Here is an 18,039-nt window from a genome sequence, read left to right on the forward strand (position 1 = left end):
TGGTCAGATAGAATACAGGGGATTATTTCAATCCTTTTGTATCTGTTGAGGCTTCCTTTGTGACCAACTATGTGTTCTATTTTGGAGAAGGTTACATGAGGTGCTGAAAAGAAGGTATACTCTTTTGAGTTTGGATGCAAAGTTCTGTAGACGTTTGTTAGGTACATTTCATTTAGGACCCCTGTGAGTGCCTTTATTTCTTTATTAAGCTTTTGTCTAGATGATCTGTCCTTTGTTGAGAGTGGTGTTTTGAAGTCTCTCATTATTAAAGTGTTGGGATCGATGTGTGATTTGAGTTTTAATAATGTTTCCTTTATGAATGTAGGTGCTCTTGTATTTGCGGCATAGATGTTGAGAATTGTGATGTCCTCTTGGTGGATTTTTCCTTTGATGAGAATGTAGTGCTCTTCCGCATTTTTTGTGATTAATTTTGGTTGAAAGTCTATTTTATTACATATTAGGATAGCTACCCCAGCTTTTTTTCTGGGTCCATTTGCTTGAAAGACATTTTTCCAGCCCTTTACTCTGAGATAGTGTTTGTCTTTGTTGCAGAGTTGCATTTCTTGGATGCAGCGGAATGTTGCATCCTGTTTTGCACCCATTTTGTTAGTCTGTGTCTTTTTAATGGAGAGTTGTGTTCATTGATGTTGATAGATAATAGTGACCAAGAATGTTAGTTCCTTTTGTATTGGAGTCGGTGGTCTTACTGTGTTCCATTGTTGTTTTCTTTTTAATTTTTGTTGGGATATTATCTGTGTGCTATTTTTTCTTGGGTGAAGTTGTTTTCATTGGATTGGAGTTTTTCTTCTAGTATCTTCTGTAGGGCTGGTTTACTGTGTAGTTATTGCATAAATTTAGTTTTGTCATGGAAAGTTGTTTTCTCCATCTATGTTGATTGAAAGCTTTGCAGGGTATAGTAATCTGGGTTGGCATCTGTGGTCTTTTAGAGTCTGCATGACACCTGCCCAGGCCCTTCTGGCTTTCCTATTTTATGATGAGAAGACTGATGTGATTCTGATAGTAAAATATAGTAAAATTCATATAGTAAAATATGTGATTCATATTTTACTTGACCCTTTCCCCTTGCTGCTTTTAATATCTTTTCTTTGTTCTGTAGATTTAGTGTTTTGACTATGATGTGATGTGATGTGATGTGTTTCTTTTCTGGTCTAGTATATTTGGTGTTCTGTAAGCCTCTTGTATATTTATGGACATCTTTTTCTTTAAGTTGGAAAAATTTTCTTCTATAATATTCTTGAAAATATTTTCTGGACCTTGGAACCTGGAGTCTTGTTTTGCATGAACTCTTATTATTCTCAGATTTTGTCTTTTCATGGCATCCTTGACTTCTTGGATATTTTGTGTTTGAGATTTTTCTGATTTTACTTTTTTTTGAGAAAAGTATCAATTCCTGCAAGTATATCTTCAGCTCTAGAGATTCTCTCTTCCATTTCTTGAATTCTGTTGGTGATGTTTGCCCTTGTGGTTCCTGATCTTTTCTCCAATTTCTCTAGCTCCAGGGTTTTCTCAGTTTGTGTTTTCTTTATTGATTCTAATTCTGTTTTCATGCCTTGCACCATTTCCTTCATTTGTTTGAATGTGGATTCCTGTCTCTCTATGATGATCTCTATTTTTTTCTTCATTTCCTCTCTATATGCCACTAATTGTCTCTCTACTTGTGCTTCTATTTGTTTGGCTATATTTGCCTGTGTTTCTTTAAAAATTTTGTCCACTTCCTCTTTCTTTGCCTCCAAATGACTGGCCAAATCTTTGCTAGATTTGTTCATTTCATTTTTAACTGTCTGAATTTGCATGGCTATTGCTCTGAAAGAATTGTTGGTTTCCTCTTTATGAGCCTCAAATAATTGGGTAAGTATAGCTTTAAAGTCATTTTCTTGTGCTTCTGAGGAATTGGAGTATCCATCAATTTTGGGGGTTGCTGGTGAAGTCATGATGTCCTGATTTCTTTTGGATGTGTTCTTTCGCCTACCCCTGGCCATTGGCTTATCTGAAAACTTCCCTGTTTGTTTCTGGATTCTGCAGATCAGACTGGTACTGTCTCTTTTTGGTGTCTGGAGAGTTCCACAGGAAGCTGAGAGAGGTCCTGTAGCCTCAGTGTGTACATTGGCGTACTATGTGTGGTGCCTGTGAGAGGAAAGTATGAGGGCACAGAAGGGCAAATGTAAGCTAGCGCACCAGCAGGTGCTGGTGCTGGTCGCTGTGCAGTTTCCGGTATTAACTGCCTTAACTCCTCAGTTGGGCCTGTAGGGTAGGAACTTCAATGTCTCAAGAGGCCCTCTGTTTCCCACAGTGGGTATGTGGGTGAGAGGGGTCCGATGCCTGGCTTCTATTTTAGAAGGACCCTGGATCCAGGGCTCTGCAGACACTCAAGGGCATACCCAATCTTATGCAGGTTGCATCAGCAGGGATCAGGGCTCTCTGCTCTCTGGTTTGGCCCTGCTTGGTCCGCAGGAGGACTGACAGGCTCCGCCAGCTTAGTGTTGCTGCTGTTGCCAGGTTAGAAAGGCCGCCAGGTTAGAAAGTCTGACTGCAGCTGGAGACTGGGATGCCGGGCCAAATGCTTTCTGGGAAGTTCTGGGGACCCTCCGCTGTGCTCTCCAAGCCTGGGAGGCCCAGCACCTGGTGTGCCTGGCTTGTATGTTGGGTCTGCTGGGCTTTGGTGAGTATATAGCTTATTATCTGTCACTGAGGATTTGGACGGGTCGTTCAGTTAGTGGCTGAGCGACTCTGTGTAGCTAGTATGGTGGCCAGCAGACGTGGGACCCTGGGAGGAAGGTTTTCGCGGGTCTGGGACTCCATGACTGGTACAGCTGCCACTAAGGCGCTAAGGGGCTCTGTCTTAGTCGCTGCAGACCCCAGGCCGTGAGCACTGAGCTGAGAATCTCAGTGAGTTGGCTGTGCTGAGGAGGAGGGAGGTCTGAGAAAGGGGAGTGCCGGAGGATCAAAGGATCATTTCTCTCCTTCCCCAAACATGTCCTCGGTTGGCCTGAGACCAAAGTTCTAACCTCATGTGATGTTCCCTGTTGTTTATAAAGCCTCTCTGTCGTTTCCCTGGTTTGAGAAGTCCTTCCACTCACCCACTCAGGCATTCAGCTCTTCCACAGTTCAAAAACTCTGTGTGCTAGTCGCCATCTTGGCTCTGCCCCCTCCCTATTTGTCCTTCTTTATCTGAGTTACCTTACCCAGGATGTTTTAATTTTAACTCCATTCATTTACTTGCAAATTTCATTTTATTTAAATGTAAACATTAGTATTTCATTATGTATATCATATTTTCTTCATCCATTCATTCCTTGATGGATGTCTGGGCCTTTCCCAATTTCTAACATGTATGAACAGAGAAGAATGAACATGGATGAGAAACTACATCTGAGGGAGGATAAAGTTTCCCTTGACTATATACCTAAGAGTGTTGTTATAATTAACTCTTAAGGTAGACCTATTCTCAACTTCCTGAAGTGCAGCCAGACTGATTTTCTTAGGGTCTATCCAAATCTGAACTTCTTCAAGTGATAGAAAATGTTTTCCTTGCTCCAAATCCTTACCAACATGAGCTTTATTTCATTGCTTTTGTATTCACTATTCATACCTGCGTCAGATGAAATCTCAAGTTAGTTTTGATTTGTATTACCTTTATGACTAGGATTATTGAACATTTTTTAAACTTTTAATTAAAAAAATTATTCTTCTTTAGCTTGATTACAACCCTCTCCCTTCTCTCCTCCCCCATCTCATCCTTCCACCCCTTCCACCATTGCTCCATCTCTTTATCCTCAGAAAAGGAAAGGGTCCAATGGGTACCAACTCACCAAAGCACATCAACTCACAGCAGGATTAGGTGCATCTTCTCCCACTGAGGCCAGACAAGGTAGCCCAGCTATGGGAAAGGTATCTAAAGGGAGGCAACAGAGTCAGAGATGGCACCCACAGTAATTATTAGGAAACTGACATGAAGAACCTGCTGCACATCTGCTACATATATGCACATGGCCTAGGTCCTACTCATGCATGCTCTTTGGTGGGTGATTCAGTCTCTATGAGTCTCCGTGCCCCTGGATTAGTTGACCCTGTTGATCTTCTTGCAGTGACCTCTATCCCTCCAGTTCCCTCAATCCTTCCTTTGACTCTTCCACACATCTTCCCAAGTGCCTCATATTGTTTAGCTGTGTGTCTCTGTGTCTGCTTCCATCAGCTGCTGAATGAAACCTCTCAGAGGATAGTTTTGCTAGGCTCCTGTCTGCAAATATAACAGAGGATCATTAATTGTGACAGGGGTTGCCTCTCTTCCATGGAATAGGTCACAAATTGGACCAGTCATTAGTTAGCGAATCCCTAGATTTCTACTGCATCTGTATCATTGTACTAGTTGTAAGTACAACAAATTTCAGATAAAGGATTGAAGGTAGGTTTATGTACCCCTTTCTACATATCCCTTTGTCTCAGCAATGTCCTCTTGTTTTTTTTTTTTGCTTTTTTTATCTACTATATTTTTTAAATTTTTTTATTAATTACAGTTTATTCACTTTGTATTCCCCCATAAGCCTCTCCTTCTCCCGTCCCAATCCGACCCTCCCTCCCCCTTCTTCACACATGCCCCTCCCCAACTCCACTGACAGGGGAGGTCCTGCTCTCTTTCCTTCTGATCTTAGTCTATCAGATCACATCAGGAATGGCTGCATTGTCATCTTCTGTGGCCTGGTAAGGCTGCTCTCCCCTCAGGGGGAGGTGATCAAAGAACAGGCTTATCAGATTATGTCAGAGGCAGTCCCTCTTCCCATTACTATGGAACCCACTTGGAGACTATACTGCCATATGCTACATCTGTGCAGGGGTTCTAGGTTATCTCCATGCCTGGTACTTGGTTGGAGTATGAGTCTCAGGGAAGAACCTTGTGTTCAAATTTTCTGGTGCTGTTGCTCTCCTTGTGTGGTTTCTGTCCTCTCCAGATCTTACTATTTCCCACTTATTAGATAAGATTCCATGCACTTTACCTAACAGTTGGCCATAAGTCTCAGTGTCTGCTTTGATAGTCTACAGGGCAGAGCCTTTCAGAAGCCCTCTGTGGCAGGTTCCTAGGTTGTTTCCTGTTTTCTTCTTCTTCTGATGTTTATCCTCTTTGCCTTTCAGGATGGGGATTGAGCGTTTTAGTCTGGGTCCTCTCTCTTAATTAGTTTCTTTAGATGTACTGGTTTTAGTAGGTTTATCCTATGTTATATGTCTATATGAGTGAGTATATACCATGTGTGTCTTTCTGCTTCTGGGACAGCTCACTCAGGATGATCCTTTCCAGGTCCCACCATTTACCTGCAAATTTCATGATTTCCTTATTTTTCATTGCAGAATAGTACTCCATTGTGTAGATGTACCACAATTTCTGCATCCATTCTTCAGTTGAGGGGCATCTGGGCTGTTTCCAGCTTCTGGCTATTACAAATAAAGCTGCTACAAACATGGTTGAACAAATGTCTTTATTTTATACTTGAGCCCCTTTTGGATATATGCCTAGGAGTGGTATGGCTGGACCTTGAGGAAGCATTGTCTGAGAAAGCACCAGATTGCTTTCCAGAGGGTTTTACAAGTTTACATTCCCACCAGCAGTGGAGGAGGGTTTCTCTTTCTCCACAACCTCTCCAGCATGTGTTGTCACTTGAGTTTTTCATCTTGGCCATTCTGATGGGTGTAAGGTGAAATCTCAGGGTTGTTTTGATTTGCATTTCTCTAATGGCTAATGAGGTTGAACATTTCTTTAAGTGTTTCTCTCTCATTCGATATTCCTCTACAGAGAGTTCTCTGTTTAGCTCTGTTCCTCATTTTTTAACTGGATTACTTGTTTTGCTGCTTTTCAGCTTCTTTAGTTCTTTATATATACTGGATATTAGCCCTCTGTCAGATAAAGGGTTGGTAAAGATTCTTTCCCAGTCTGTAGGCAGTCGCTTTGTTTTGATGAGGGTGTCCTTTGCTTAACAGAAGCTTTTTAGTTTCATGAGGTCCCATTTATTGATTGTTTCATTTAGAGCCTGTGCTGTTGGTGTTCTGTTCAGGAAGTTTTCTCCTGTACCAATGAGTTCAAGGGTATTCTCCATGAAGCAGCATTACCAGGCCACAGAAGAAGACATTGCAGCCACTCCTGATGAGACCTAATTGACTAGGATCAGAAGGAAGGAAAAGAAGTCCTCCCTTATCAGTAGACTTGGGGAGGGGCATGAAGACAGAGGATGGAGGAAGGGAGGGATTAGGATGGGAGGAGGGAGGGAACCACAGGGGGGATACAAAATGAGTAAAGTGTAATTAATAAAGAAAAAAATGAAAAAAGTGATTAGAAAAAATTCCATGGTTTAACATATAAACTTAGACAAAGTGAGTTTCTGCAGAGTTCTGGGAATGCTAAGAAACCTCTCAATGTATAAGTTCATACTTGGATATTCATCTCTTGAGCCAAAGACCAGGAATGTAATCAGGGTTTTTATTCAGTGAAATTTATAAAACCACATTACATTATTTTACATGTAGACATCCAATTAGACCACCATCATTTGTTGATGTTATCTTTTTGCCATTGTATGGTTTTGGCATCTTTGTCAAAGATCAGGTGTCCATAAGTGTGTGGGTTTACCATACTTATCACCCTGCACACCTTGCAGAAAACTGAAGTCCAAGTGGATCAAAGACCTCAACATAAAACCAGACACATAAAATCGATTAGAAAAAAAAAAAGCTATGTCCTCTTGTTATTTAGCTTCTTTAGATGGTTAAATTTAGTATGGTTGTCCTATATTTTATAGCTAATATCTACTTATAAGTGAGTATATACCATTCATGTCTTTCTGGTTCTGTGTTGCCTCACTCAAGATGATCTTTCCCTGTTTCATCTATTTGCCTGCAAATTTCATGATTTTCTTGTTTTTAACAGCTGAGTAGTATTCCATTTCGTAAATGTACCACAATTTGTATCTGTTCTTCTGAGGAGGGACATCTATGTTGTTTCCAGATTATGATTACTATGAATATAGATGGTATGAGCAAAGCTGAGCAAATGTTCTAGTATGGTGGAGCATTTTTCAGATATATACCCAGGAATAGTATAGGTGGGTTTTGAGGTAGAGCTATTACTACTTTTCTGAAAAAGTGCCAGATTGATTTCCAAAGCAGTTGTACAAGTTGCACTCCCACCAGCAATGGAGGAGGGTTCACTTTTCTCCACATCCTCTCTAGCAGGTATTGTCATTGGAGTTTTTGATCTTAGCCATTTTAATGGGTATAAGATGGAATCTCAGAGTTGTTTTCATTTGCATTTCCCTGATGACTAAGGACATTGGGCATTTTTTAAGTGTTTCTTTGCCATTCTATATTCCTCTGATGACACTCAATCAAAAGGGCAAAAAGGATAGATATCAGAAGTTTTGGAAAAGAGGGAACAGGTTTAGAAATTATCATAGATGTCCTCTGAAGGAATCCTCCCAGTAGAGGATCTAACCAGATGCAGAGACTCACAGACAAACTTTGGGCAGAGCACAGAGAGTCTTATGGAAGAAAGTGGTTGGGGGGGAAGAAAGACAGGGAGAGGAAAAGAGCTCCACTCGTCAAAACCAGAAAATCTGGAGGCTGGGGTTGAGAGCAGAGCTGTAGAGACCTATGAACCAACCATGCATGGAGAAACCCCAGAATCCCTGCTCAGATGTAGCCCATAGGCAGCTCAGTTTCCATATGGGTTCCTTAGTAAAGGAAGCAGGTGCTGTCCCTGACATGAACTTAGTTGCCTGCTCTTTGATCACTTACTTCTGGTGAGGTGGCCTTGCCAGGCCACAGAGGAAGATGACTCAGGCAATCCTGATGAGATTGATAGGCTACAGTCAGATGGTAGGGGAGTAAAACTCCCCCTTTCAGTGGACTAGTGGAAGGACATAGTGGGGAAAGAGGGAGGGAAGATGAGTCTGGGAGAAGATGATGGAGGGGGCTACAATAGTGATATAAATTGAATAAATTATAAAACATAAATAATTAAAAAGAAGTCTCAGATGGATCCAAGATGGTGGCAAGATGGTGTTCAGATTTTCTGGTTCTGTTGCTCTCCTTGTGGAGTTCCCGTCCCCTCCAGCTCTTACTATTTCCCACTTCTTACATAAAATTTCATTCACTCTGATTTCTTTATCAGCACATTCGTCTTTATTATACAGGAGGGCTTCAGATTTTTTTTGAGTTAATTTTGTATCCAGCCATATTGCTCAAGGTGTTTATCAGCTTAAGGAATTCTCTTGTAGAATTTTTGGGGTCACCTATGTATACTATCTAACCATCTGCGAATACTGATACTTTGACTTCTTACTTTCTGATTTGTATTCCCTTGATATCATTTAGTTGTTTTATTGCTCTAGCCAGGACTTCAAGAACTATGTTGAAGCCATACTGAGAGTGTGGGAAGTCTTGCCTGATCCCTGATTACAGTGAGATTGATTTATGTTTCTCTCCATTTAGTTTGATGGTGGCTCTAGGCTTGCTGTATATTGTCTTTACTATGATTAGGTAAGTACCTTGTATCCCTGACCTCCCCACGACCTTAAACATGAGTGGGTGTTGGATTTTGTCAAATGCTTTTTCGTCATCTAAGGAGATTATCGTGTGTTTTTGTATTTGTTTTTTTGTTTTTCTTTCAGTTTAAATGGTGGATTACATTGATGGATTTTTGTATGTTGAACCACACCTGCATGCTTGGGATGAAGTCCCTGAATATTATTGAGCATTGCCACAGCTCTAGACCACCTGCCCAAACTCTCCTTATCCAATATTTTATCCTGAGATAAAATCTGTCCTTGATGTTGAAGTGTGTTTCTTGAATATAGCCGATATATAGATCATATTTTCATGTGTACTCTGTTAGTCTGTATCTTTTTACTTGGGGAATTAAGAACAACAAAATTGATAGATATCAATGATCAATGATTGTTGATTCTAATTATTTTTCTTTTGTTGTATTGTAGTATTGGTAGTCGTGGTTGTGGGGTGTGTATGTGTGTGTTTTTCCATTATTTTAATTTTACTGGTCTGAGTTTATTTATTCACTGTGTTTTCATTGTTGTATTTAATCTTTTTCTATTGCAGACTTCTCACATCTTCTGGAGAAATGAAAATGTATATAAACATTGCTTAAATTTCACTTTTCCATGTAATATTTTATTTTCTGCATCTATGATGATTGAAAGTTTTGTGGGTATAGTAGTCTGTGCTGGTATTTATGATCTTTTCTTTAATTTAATTTTTATTAATTACAGTTTATTCACTTTGTATCCCAGCTGTAGCCCCCTCTCTCATCCCCTCTAAATATCACCCACCCTCCCTCTTCTTCTCTTATGCTGCTCCCCCAGTCCAGTGATGGGGAGGTTCTCCTCCCCTTCCTTCTGACTCTAGTCTATCAAGACTCATCAGCACTGGTTTCATTGTCTTTTTCTGTGACTGGTAAGGCTACTCTCCCCCAGGTGGAGTTGATCAAAGAGCCAGCACCTGAGTTCATCTCAAAGACAGTCCCTGTTCCCACTACTAGAGAATGTCTCTCAGACACTGAGCTGCCATGAGCTATATCTGTTCAGGGGTTCTAGGTCATCTCCATGCATGGTCCATTTTGGGACCAGTTTCAGTCTCGGAGAAGACCCTTTTTTCCACATTTTTTGGTTCTGTTGCTCTCCTTGTGGAGCTCCTATCCCCTCCAGGTCCTACTCTCTCCCCCTTCTCTCATAAGATTCCCTGCACTTTGCCCAAAGTTTTGCTATGAGTCTCAGTATATATTTTGATACCCTGCTGGGTAGAGACTTTCAGACGCCTCTGTGAATGGTTCCTGTCCTGTTTCTTGTTTTCTCCAAATTTTTACATAAGCACTTTTTGCTATAAGATTTCTCATAGATTCCCCCAACTCTGCCCTAATTTTGGCTATGAGTCTCAGCATCTGCCTCGATACCCTACTGGGAAGATTCTTTCTGAGGCCCTCTGTGGTAGGCTCCTGTCCTGTTCCTTGTTTTCTCCCTCTTTGATTTCCACCCCATTTGCCTGTCTGAATGAGGATTGATCATCTTATCCAGGGTCCTCTTTCTAGCTTAGCTTCTTTAGGTGTAAGATTTTAGTATGTTTATTATATATTATATGTCTAATATCCACTTATAATTGAGTATATACCATGTGTGTCTTTCTGCTTCTGGGATATATCACTCAGGATGATCTTTCTAGTTCCCAACATTTGCCTGTAAATTTCATGATTTTCCACCCTGCACAAAACTAAAGTCCAAGTGGATCAAAGACCTCAACAGAAAACCAGATACTCTAAATCTGTTAGAAGAAAAAGTGGAAAACAGCCTAGAACTCATTGTCACACGAGACAACTTCCTGAACAGAACACCAACAGCACAGGCTCTAAGAGCAACAATCAATAAATGGGACCTCATGAAACTGAAAAGCTTCTGTAAAGCAAAGGACACCTTCATCAAAACAAAACGACTGCCTACAGATTGGGAAAGAATCTTCACTAACCCTTTATCTGACAGAGGACTAATATCCAGTATATACAAAGAACTAAAGCAGCTGAACAGCAGCAAACCAAGTAATCCAATTAAAAAATGGGGAACAGAGCTAAACAGAGAATTCTCAACAGAGGAATATCGAATGGCAGAGAAACACTTACAGAAATGCTCAACCTCATTAGCCATCAGGGAAATGCAAATCAAAACAACCCTGAGATTTCACCTCACACCCATCAGAATGGCCAAGATGAAAAACTCAAGTGACAACACATGCTGGAGAGGTTGTGGAGAAAGGGGAATCCTACTCCACTGCTGGTGGGAATGTAAACTGGTACAACCACTTTGGAAATTTATCTGGCTCTTTCTCAGACATTTAGGAATAGTGCTTCCTCAAGACCCAGCCATACCACTGCTAGGTATATACCCAAACTTTGCTCAAATACACCAAAGGGATACTTGCTCAACCATGTATATAGCAGCTTTATTTGTAATAGCCAGAACCTGGAAACAACCCAGATGTCCATCAACGGAGGAATGGATACAAAAATTGTGATATTTTTACACAATGGAATACTACTCAGCAATCAAAAAGGAAGAAATCATGAAATTTGCAAATGGTGGGATCTAGAAAAGATCATTCTCAGTGAAATATCCCAAAAGGAGAAAGACAAACATAATATATATTTACTTATATAGACCTATAAGATATGATAAACATAATGAAATCTATACACCTAAAAAAGATAATCAAGAGAGCGGACATGGGGTAAGATGATCAATCCTCGTTTAGAAAGACAGATGGGATGTGCATTGACCAGGAGTCTACTGAAGGCATCTGAAAGACTCTAACTAGTAGTGTTTTCAAAGCAGATACAAAGACTCATAACCAAACCTTCGGCAGAGTACAGGGAATCATATGAAAGAAGGGGAGTTAGTATGATGGGGAAAGGATAAGAGCTCCACAAGGACCAAATATATCTGGGCACAGGGTCTTTTCTCAGACTGACATTCAACCAAGGACCATGTATGGATATAACCTAGAACCTCTGCTCAGATGTAGCCCGTGGTAGCTCAGTAAAGGGAACAAGAACTATTTCTAACAGGAACTCAATGGCTGGCTCTTTGACCTCCCCACCCCCCAAGGGAGGAGCAGTTCTGTTAGGCCACAGAGGAGGACTTTGAAGCCAGTCCTGAAGATACCTGATAAAACAGGATCAGATGAATGGGAAGGAGGTCCCCCCTATCAGTGGACTTGGAAAGGGGCACGGTGGAGATGAGGGAAGTAGGGTGGGGTTGGGAGGGAATGAGGGAGTGGGATACAGCTGGGATACAGAGTTAATAAAATGTAACTGATAAGAAAAAAAATAAAATTAAAAAAACAACAAAAAAAACACAAAATTTTATTTCTAATCTAATAAACTCCGGTACTAAGCAAAAAAATAAAAAAATCATGATTTTCATGTTTTTGAATGCTGAGTAGTATCAACAGAAAAAAAAAAAAACAAACAACAAAAATTAGGCACAGTGGTCTTTTCTGAGAGTAATACTCCAAACAAGGACCATGCATGGACATAACCTAGAAGCACTGCACAGATGTTGTCTATGGAAGCCCAATCTCCAACTGGTAAGAGGAACAGGGGATATCTCTGAAATGAACTCTATGACTAGCTCTTTGATTACCTTGCCCTGAAGGGAGATCAGCCTTACCAGGCCACAGAGGAAGACTATGCAGCCAGTCCTGATGAGACCTGATAGCCTAGGGTCAGATGGAAAGGTAGGACGATCTCTGCTATCATTGGCCTGGGAAGGTGCATTGGAGAAGATGAAGGGGGTGTGATTGGGATGGGGCAAGGGAGGGGGCTGCAGCTGGTATACAAATTAAATAAAATTTTTTATTTAAAAAATACACCTAAAAATTTTCTCTTAGTCTTGTTTTCCATAGCTTTGGGCATTCTATGTTTACAGTTACATTCTATTCTAAGAAGATTTTTGTTTTAATTTCTTCCTCAGTTTTGTCTTAACTCCTTTTTGATTCAGAAGTTAGTTTTTGCATTTTCTTTAGTTTCAAGGCTTTCTAAGTGTTTCTGTTTTTGTTGATATCCAGCTTTAATCTGAGGTGTTTGCAAAGTATGCAGGGTGTTTTTGTTTTGTTTTGTCTTGTTTTTTAATTTTCCAGCACCTATTTAACCTTGCCTTATGTCTGAGTATAGGTCCAGTTTGTATAATGTTCCATATGTTGCTGGAAAAGTGTATTATATTTTCCTTTGTGTGAAATATTCTCTAACTGCCTGTTAGGTTCATTCATTTTTTTACATCATTTTGTTTCAGCATTTTTTAAGATTAAATTATAACTTGAGGACCTGAGTATTGGAGAGAATCAGGTATTAAAATCATCCATGACCATTACGTGATAGTCAATTCAGTGTGCGATTTAAGCTATATTTTTCTTTTATGAACTTGGGTGTTATGTGTTTGGTGCACAGATGTTTAGAATTGCAATATTTCCTTTGTGACTTTTTACTTTTAATATTATGCATCGATTTATTACTCTTTTAATTATTTTTTTCAAATGTATTTTGTCAAATATTGAATGTGCCACATTGTCCTTCTTCTTAGGCATTTGATTGGAATAACTTTTCTTATCCTTTTACCCTGGGGAGATGTCTCTTTTTATGTTGAGGTATGTTAGATGTAACAGAGAGATGGATTCTCTTTTTCAATCTAGTCTGTTAATTTGTGTCTTTTTAGTGAGGAATAGATATTACTGATATTCATTTATCAGTGTGCAATAGTTTTTTTGTGGTAGTGGTGGTGTATGAGTATCTGTGTATATACATTTTATTTTTATTATTTATTGTTCTTGCATTGTTTACTACATATGTTTTCTTGTGTATGGTTAACCTCTCCAGGATAAGGATGATGTTTTCCTTCTAGTACTTTTTGTATGTTTGTGTTTATAATTAGATGCTGCTTTCTTTCTCAATATATTATGTTGAAATTTTGCTGACTATTGTAGTATACGCTGGCATCTGTCCTCTCTTCGAGATTTTATAACAACTGTGCAGGACCTTCTGGCTTTTTTAAACATGAATTGCATTTTATTCGCTTTGTATCCCAACTGTAACCCCCTCCCTCAATCCCTCCCAATCACCTCTCCTCCCCATCTCCTCTCATGCCCCTCTCCATGTCCATTGATGGGGAGGTCCTCCTCCCATTTCATTTGACCCTAGTATATCAGGTCTCGTCAGGAGTGGCTGCATTGTCTTCCTCTGTGGCCTGGCAAGGCTGCTCCCCCCCCCTCAGGTGAGGGGGGTCAAAGAGCCAGCCACTGAGTTCAGACCTGGCTTTTATAGGCTCCTTTGAGAAATTAGATGTTAACCTAACAGGTCTACCTTTACATATTACTTTGTCTTTTACCTTTGAAGATTTTAATATTAACTTTTTGTTCTGCACATTAAGTGTTTTCATTATTATGTGTTGTAGAAATTTTTTTTTCTGGTCTAGTTTAGTCAGTTTTCATTTTGCTTCTTGTACTTCTATGGACACCTCCTTTTTTGTTAGTTTATGAAAATTTTCTCTTACGATTTTGTTCAAAATCTTTTCTGTGCCATTGTCTTAGTTTTCATTTCCTCCTTTTATCTATTGTTTGTAAATTTTGTCTTTTCATAGTGTCCCATATTTTTTAAATGTTTAGTGTGTGCAGTATTTTTGATGTGATAATTTCCCCCATTGTATCCATTTCCTCATCTTCAATGTCTGAAATTCTCTGTTTCTTTTCTCGTATTCTGTTGATGATTCTTGAACTTGAAATTGTTATCTGAGTTTTTAAATTTTTCATTTCCAGTTTTACCACAATTTGAGCTTTTTATCTAGTGATTCTATTTTCACTGTCCTGTATTAAACTGTTTTCTCATTTAATTCTACCACATTTTTACATTTTAATTAATGTATTTCATCAAATCCTTTTTAAGTATATTGAACATATTCATAAAAGCTATTTTTTAAGTTATTGGCTTTTACAGTATGTTATATTTCTTAGAGCTTAATGTAGTAGGGTTGTTGTGGTCTAATGGAGACATAATTTTAGATAATATTTACTGTGTCTTTAAACTGGTGAGTAGGCATATGAGGTAGTGATGATTGCCATTTTGGATCTTCATTTCTTGCCCTTAGTTTCTGAGGAGATGTTCCTTTCCTTGATTTTTGTTGTCTTCTGTGTTTGATATGAGATTGTGGTGGCCATAGGTTGCTTGTTTGGGAGTTCTTCTGAGTTCCTGATGAATGTGGTCACTGGGACTCCTGGGTTGAATGTGTTTTGGATATTGGGTGCTGACAGGAATGACTGGGCATGAGGGAGGATGGTGTTACAGAATTGACAGGGAGTGGAAAGCTGAGTGTTCCATGAGGATCTATGTAGTGCCCTGGATGTGGGGACTAAGAGGAAGTAAAAGTATGTGATCTGAACAAGAGCTGGACATAAATTTGAGTAATCAGATTTGGAAGTAAGAAAGGAGAGTAAATATTGCCTTTCTGATTTCTAGATTGGGGTGTTCAGAGGGTTAATAGGGAGTGGTTATTGTTGGCTGAGACACAAGGATAGGATTGGACAAGAAATCTGTAGGAGAATATCTTCATATCCCTCTGGGAATGGGTGCAGAGAAGAGGAAGAAACTTCATCTGGTTTTCTGCTGCAAGTCTGTGGACAAGACTTTGAAATTGGGTATATACCATGTGTGTCTTTTTGCTTTTGGGATACCTCACTCAGGATGATTGTTTCTAGGTCCCACCATTTGCCTGCAAGGACCAAATACATCAGGGCACAGGGTTTTTTCATGAGACTGTTTCTCCAACCAAGGATCATGTATGGATATAACCTAGAACCCCTGCCTAGATAAAGCTCATGGTAGCTCGTTATCCAAGTGGGTTCTCTAGTAAGGGGAACAGGGACTGTTTCCGACATGAACTCAATGGCAAGCTCCTCAACCCCTCTCCCCCAAGGGAGGAGCAGCCTTGCTAGGCTACAGAAGAGGACACTGCAGCCAGTCCTGAAGATAAGCTAGGGTCAGATGGAAGGGGAGGAGGTCCTCCTCATCAGTGGACTTGGAAAGGGGCAGGGAGGAGATGAGGGAGGGAGGGTGGGATTGGGAGGGAATGAGGGAGGGGCTACAGCTGGGATACAAATTAAATATCTTGTGATTAATATAAAAAATAAAAATAATAAAAGAAAAAAAAAGACTTTCAAATTGGAATTGGAAGGCACAGCATGAGAGCACATACCCTAGCTGACTCCCAGGGCAAGCAGAAGTGATTCCAGCGGTGGTTCTGGAGACAAAGACATAGGGTCTTTTAACTTGTGTTAAATGTATACCTAACGTAGTATAGCTGGACTTTTGTGTTCATAATTTTAGATCACTAATCTACTTGATTTGACTATAAAATTAAAAGTCATTTATTAGCATCATTTCTAAATTATTATGCTAAATTAAAAGTAGATTTTTTTTAAAATCTGAAACAACATTATGTATACTGATAGCAAAAACTAGAGAACCTGAGTAAATAAAATTTTATTGATACAACAGAATGTTTTTATGTACTGTTTACTATATTTTAAAAGAGCAGTATATTTATTTACCACATAAAAACTGAAAAGGATACAGGTGACAACTGGACCCAAGCTTGGTTTTGTCTAAAAAAAATTTAAGATATCTTTAAATAAGATAGTTTAGAGATACTGAAAACATGTGAAATACAGATAACATATTATGGAATTGTCTTCTCATTAAAAATGTATAAGAATAAGAATTATATCCATAGTTAGTGCTAAATGGATGTGTACTGCCATGGAGGAACAAAAGTTTGGGCAAAGGCACTGGGGTTGACAACCCCAGGAAGTATTAAAAGAAAGGCAATGTGGATAATGTGGCTGAATGTTTTGAGAACATTGAGTGAATTTTTTCTTGGTTGAACATTGTAGACCACCACTTACAGAATAATAGTAAAGAATAATGTAAATTTAGGATGGAGAAATAAGGAAATTAATTGCCTTCATATGATTAAAAAAGTTTTTAAAGGATGAAAATTAATACAAATACAAATGACAGCCTAAAATTTATTACCAGGCTCTAGTCACCTATAGGATTAGATAATATTAATAATTTTAACTAACAATTCCAATGTTAATAAAAAATCTATAATAAAATACCCTGAAATGAATTCCATGAAATACTAACTTATATATAATTTATTTTTATTTTAAAAACACCAATTGTGGGACCTGGAAATGATCATCCGGAGTGAGTTGTTCCAGAAGCAAAAAGACACACACGGTATATACTCACTCATATAGACATGCAACATAGGATAAACCCACTAAAATCTGTACATCTAAAGAAACAAAGCAAGAAAGGGGACCCTAACTAAAATTTTCAATCCCCATCCTGAAAGGCAAAGAGGATGGACATCAGAAGAAAAAGAAAACAGGAAATAACCTAGGAACCTGCTACAGAGGGCCTCTGAAAGCCAGAAGAAGAAAACAGGAAACAACCTTGGAACCTGCTACAGAGGGCCTCTGAAAGCCTCTGCCGTGCAGACTGTCAAAGCAGATGCTGAGCCTGATGGCCAACTGATGGGCAGAGTGAATGGAATTTTACGTAAGAAGTGGGAAATAGTAAGAGCTGGAGAGGACAGGAACTCCACAAGGAGAGCAAAAGAACGAGATAATTTGAACATAGGGAACTTCCCAGAGACTCATACTCCAACCAAGGACTATCCGTGGAGATAACCTAGAACCCTGACAATGCAGCCACTTCTGATGAGAACTGATAGACTAAGATCAGAAAGAAGGAGAGGAGGACCTCCCCTATCAGTGGACTTGGGGAGGGGCATGCATGCAGAAGGGGGGGAGGGTGGAATCGGTAGGGGAGGAGGGAGGGGGCTTATGGGGAGATACAAAATGAATAAATTGTAATTAATAAAAGTTAAATAAAAAATTTAAAAAACAACAATTGTTATTTAATGAATATCAATTATTTCAATGTACTACCATTAATATTTAAACACATAACTGTATAACCTCTTTTCACAGAGGTTATACTCTATCTAATTTATAAAGTACATAATTTGGATTTTTAAAATAAAAAAATATCTTTGTTTACCAGTGATACAGGGCATCAAATATGGCCTTTTGATCATGGTAAGCAAGCTTTCCCCAGACTGACCAAATATTACATTCCTAAGAAAGGAAAATTAAACTAATGAGAGCATATGACTGTTAATGACTTATCAAGGTACCATTTTGAGGATGTTAACTAACTGATACTTTTCAATCTTATAATTCCATATTTGGTCAGCTGCACCGTAGCCCACCCTATAAGGAATTGGGATATTATGTGCTAGAATAATTTCTTAAAGATCTCATATATAAGTTCCAGGTTTACAAAACTTTGAATAAATACAAGATATCTTACTCTGTGTCACTAATCACTCAAAGGGCATTCTAGTAAGCTTTTAGTGAAGA

This window comes from Psammomys obesus, unplaced genomic scaffold (genome assembly GCF_907164565.1).
Source record: "Psammomys obesus unplaced genomic scaffold, mPsaObe1.curated_primary_1811, whole genome shotgun sequence".
NCBI lineage: Eukaryota > Metazoa > Chordata > Mammalia > Rodentia > Muridae > Psammomys > Psammomys obesus.